The 5,134-nt window shown below is 43.1% G+C and overlaps 1 non-coding gene across 1 annotated transcript; it reads right to left on the bottom strand.

The window, feature by feature from the left end:
• Window positions 1-4,199: 4,199 nt before the first annotated feature.
• Window positions 4,200-4,333, bottom strand: LOC125517801 (small nucleolar RNA snoR80). Its single transcript, XR_015609564.1, has one exon. It is a non-coding gene; the product is annotated as a small nucleolar RNA snoR80 (small nucleolar RNA).
• Window positions 4,334-5,134: the final 801 nt, after the last annotated feature.

Raw genomic sequence — 5,134 nt, 5'->3', positions numbered from 1 at the left:
TGCACACCTTTTTTACAAGTGCATCTGCACCTTTTGATCCATTCAGAGTTATCATAAATATATTTCCAAGGTTTTTTTTCATTTCACTGTAGAGTCTTTGCTTCTGGACTCAATGCACATGCTCCATACAAGTAAATTGCCATGGCCCAAGTTGAGCTGATTTTTGTCCATATGAAAGTAGAGGACCATATGGTCTGTGGCCTTTTCATCCATATGAAAGTAGAGGCACATTGTGGTGCTAGTTTGCTGGGTTTTGTCTCTGACCTTCGTGTCGTGATGATTTTGCAGGTACCCCGAGAGGCCCTTGAGTTTGCCGGAATGTCGATTAACTTCCGTTCCGGCAAATTCGGGTACTCCATATGTCCTATTTTCAGCAAAGGTCATGCTGAAATTTTCCGTGAATTTTAGCATGACTTTGCTAAAAATCGGACATATGGGGTACTTGCTACTAATGCATGGGCCAGGGTATCTTAGTACTTAATTAAGTAGGATCAACTGCCCCTTTATTCTTGCTGCATTAAACCATAGGTGGCAATAGAGCCAAGTGATTAGGCCCAACTTAGAGTCGACAAACCCTAAATGATGAAACCTTGGCTTTTAGGGTGCCTCGGTGTCGCAATGAGAACCTAAATGATGTACGCTTAGGCTTTTAGGGTGCCTCGGCATCGACAAACCCTAAATGATAAAAGCTTAGCTTTTAGGATGCATCGGTGTTGACAAACCCTAAATGATGAGACCATGATCTTGTTCCTTGACAATAACCAACTTTTTGACCAAACTTTTTTCCTATTTAGAGCGAAACATGGCCCACAACGATGAGGCCGGCAGTTCGGGCGGGAAGCAATTCTGGGAGCTGTCCCAGGAGTTGGAGGAAGAACCTCACCGCTATGAGAACACCGCGAAAGACACCGATCCTGACTACACAACCCCTAGCGGCGTCGGGGATGACACCACTGATGATGGTGCCGCGGATGCCACCACTAATGATGGCGGCGCACGCACAGATGGCATCCAACCGAAGAGGCAACGGAAGGACCGGCGCCCGAGCGTGCTCGGCACCGTCAGGGAGGAATTTACTGAAGTGAACTCCGACGGGCATCCGACGGCACCCAAACAAGTAGTCAAGGGGTACTCGGTTCAGCTCGGGTGCATTCTCTGGAGCACCGTCTCGATCAACACTGAGAACCTAAGGCATAAGGACCGAGGGAATTTGCGCAGCCTCCTCTTCACGAAGCTGCAGGAACGATACAAGTTTCCCGCTGAGTTTGCAAACACACGCCTCTCAGGGAATAAAGTGAACGGTGCCGCCCTCACGAGGATGAGCACGGCCCTGTCTACTTGGAAAAGCACGGTGAAGGCAATGATTGAAAAAGGTGATAGTTATGAGAAGATCAAGGCGAAATATCCTTTGATGAGTGGAGATGACTACAAGGAGTTCAAGCTCAAGTGCGAGAGCAGTGCAACCTCCGAATCAAGTCAGTGGGGGAAAGAAATGCGGAAGTTGAACTCAGGGGTCAACCAACTCGGTCCTGGCGGTTACAGAGTGGCGGAGCCTATATGGGACAAGGAGGACGCGGAGCATGCCGAGCAAGGCCTACCGCCCCGCTTCAAGAAATACCATGACAAGCAGACCAGGAACTTTCTCAGGGCCCGGTACAAGGAGTACCCGGTAACAAAGGAGCTTACCACGAATCTGAAGACCAGGGCGCTTGAGCTTGTTCTGGTAAGGAATACATCCCCCGTGTAATTAGCTCCATATGGTTGCATTCTAATTAATCCCCAATATTTCTAAATGGTTCACGTTCCTTCCACAGGACAATGAAAGCAGTAGTGCGGGGTCGTCTCAGAGCTCCCCTTTCGACACCCCTTTAAATAGGGCGTTGAACGTAATGAAAAACAAGGATAAGCTCAGTAAGCCGACGTCAGCTGGTCGTGTGGCCGGCAAAGGCTTGTCCACAAACACTACAAGAAATATGTCAACTTGTGACCACCACTATTGGTCACTGAAAGGTCATGGTTTTTCATTTGCGACCTTTCTGTGACCAAAAACAGAAGGTCAAAAGCTGGCGGTCGTAAACTGACTATAGCGACCTTTCTTCTGGAATGGTCGTAGACGTTTATGACCAAAATATGTCCACTATGGCGTTTTGGTCACTAGCAACCTCCCCAGGCCACGTAGGCATCCAGCATGGCAAGCTGATGTGCCACAAGATTCAGCCCGGTCCAATTCGGTTTTCTACATGGGCCTAGCCCAACAATTCGGCCTTTTTACTATATATTTTCTCTATTAATTTTCTCTAGCTACATGGGCCTGGCCCAACAATTTGGCTTTTTTTATTTCATGGATCATGGCCTTTTTGTGATCTATTTCGTTTTTGGGCCTAAGCCTATTTATTTACTTGGCCATCGCCTTTTCATAATTGATTCTTTTAGTAATTTTGTTCATTTTTCCTGAATTGTTTGATTTGTGGCCTTTTTAGGGCCCAAATAGTATATGTTTCATTTCCGGCATATCAACAATAAAGTATCAACAATAAAGTAACCAGTATTTTGGTCCAGAGAGCCCCAATCACACAAATTTTCATAAATGGCGACCAAAATGAGTATATTATATATATTACAATCATGCCATAGTTCACATCATCCAGGAATTTAGAACAACTACAAAAGTGCTGCTATGAAATACTATAACAGCCATTCACATCATCTAGGAACATATAATTAGCTACAAAGATGAAGCGTTCCCTTTTTCCAACTTCTTGAGCCTGGAGCTCCTGTAAAAGACAGGAAACGATCATTATCATGGCTGTGAATTCAGAATGAAAGCAATATCCTCAAACATACAACAGCTAGGAAAAGAATATTGAACAAAATAATAAACAAATACACAAGCAGCTAGGGGTCGATCCTAATGCCAGCAAGCTCTAAGAAGACTCCAAGAAATTGATGGCTCACAATACAATCATGCTTTTGACAACAAATACTACTAGAATTAAGGCGCAGAACATATTCTAAGCAATGTTAACATCATGGCAGTAACAATTAACAGTAGCAGCTAGCAGGACATCAATCAAGCACAACAAAAGTACAACACCACACTTGGGATCTTGGAGCAAGAAAAAGATCATGTTGCTTAGGAGCTACCACAAATGATACTGATCAAGGGCAAAAACAAGTTGGTATGATATCATTCATTCATTCATTCTCATCACGATCATACATTGAATTCATTAAAGGTTACAGATTCATTTTTTGACATAGCATTGGAAAATCACAAGAATAGTATATGAACCAAAGTGTCCAGATAAGTAGATAACACATGGAGGTCACAATCACATAGCAAAGGAAGAGTGAGACAGACCGAGGACTTACCCTCTGGACAAATCAAAGACTTCACGCTTCCTCTTCCTCGGTGGACAAATCAATGACTTCACTTCCTCTTCCTCATGCACCAACAGGAAGACCATCTCAAACACCTTGGTGCCAAAAAGAAACCGTACTCACACAGTGAATAGAACAAAAGAACAGAAAGCACACGTATATACTGAAAAAAGAAACAGCCAGGAATAGATGACTTAACAGTTCATGTTTGTTAACAAAACAAGTGTGGACATCTCACAGTGAGTTAACTATCTGATGACTTTAGTAAAACACATACTAGCATTTGGTGCTACAAGAGACAATAGGAATCCAACTATCCCAACATCCCAACTTGGTAAATACATGCTGCTAAAAGGCCAATCCTAATCGGGTTGGAACTGGACCTGGTTTCAAACATGTGAGCTACAACTATCGTAATACCACAGCCCAAAAAAAACCTACAGATCCATCAAACTACTGTTTGTAGGTCTGGCATCAGTGGTGTCACAACGTACAGTCCACTTATAGTCATTTGGGAGAAAATTAAAGTGATAATTAGACTGCCATTACAATCTGCTGGTAACTTGCAGTCTACTTACAGCTACAATGATATCTTAAGAGTTACAGTCTAAATACACAAAACTTAAGAACATGGGAATAAACAGACCAACCCCCACATTCCAATAATTCAAACACTCAGTAGTCAAATGTGTATGCGTGTGCATGTAAATTTACCAAGGTTATGCAAAACTATGGTGCATTCAAACTATGAGATCATTTGGTCCGCACATTTAGATCATTTAACACAGAGAAAATAAAAATTACAGAGGACTGCATATGAATGTATGTGTCGTTTCCAGGATAAGTTGGCACATAGAATGCCACCAATCAGGATATACCACACAACAGAGAATAGCTTGTAGCGTCCGAGACTAATCGCCATGAGGAACACAAATCATCCTCAGGAATTGGTAATGAACGCACATCAATCAAAACAAACATCAGCCAGAGATTCTACATATGAACAGACATAAGCAGGCACCACCATGCATATCAACGGCTAACAGCAGCACACTGGAACTCGATGACACACCACCATATGAACACTTTGAAAGGGACACAAAAAGAATGAACCTGGACACACACTGGCTCAGACCTCAGATACATGGAATGGATGATCTAAAAAAGGGTACAAAAAAGTAACTCGCTCACAATAAATAAATAGGCTAGGATAACCCTAGTCAGGAATCCAAGAATTACATCAAAGCAAGTAAATTGAGCGTTTGATTGAACAGGCATAAAATCAGGAGGCACAATAGTCTTTCAATATCATACTAATGCTAAGTGGGCTAACTAGCGAGTGCACTCACTGCTACACATTGCCAAGTGTTGCTGCACTAAGCAACCATGCAGACAAATTAAATTGTACGCCAGCCAGCACCCAACAATTAACAATCAAACAAGACGACTGCTGCACATCCAGGCAAAACCAGCATCGGTGCAAAACCAGCATCAGGTGCAAAACCGTGCGCAAGTGCATTGACATCAGTTTCATTAAGTCAATCATATTCATTAGCAAGCTTACATAGGAAGCAACATGAATAATTCATAAGCATGTCATCTCATCGCCAGCAACATGAATAATTCAGGGCCTACTATGCAACACAAGGACATTTCCATGACACATAAGAAGCTGAACATAACACAGCGCATATGCCGAACTCATAAGCATGCCAGGTCCGCTTGCGGCCTAAACAGGTACCTGCAGGAGGCA

This window comes from Triticum urartu, chromosome 6A (assembly GCF_056163025.1).
Source record: "Triticum urartu cultivar PI428250 chromosome 6A, HENAU_Tu73, whole genome shotgun sequence".
Lineage (NCBI taxonomy): Eukaryota > Viridiplantae > Streptophyta > Magnoliopsida > Poales > Poaceae > Triticum > Triticum urartu.
Note: the sequence above shows the minus strand (reverse complement) of the source record. Positions and strands in the feature narration are given on the sequence as shown.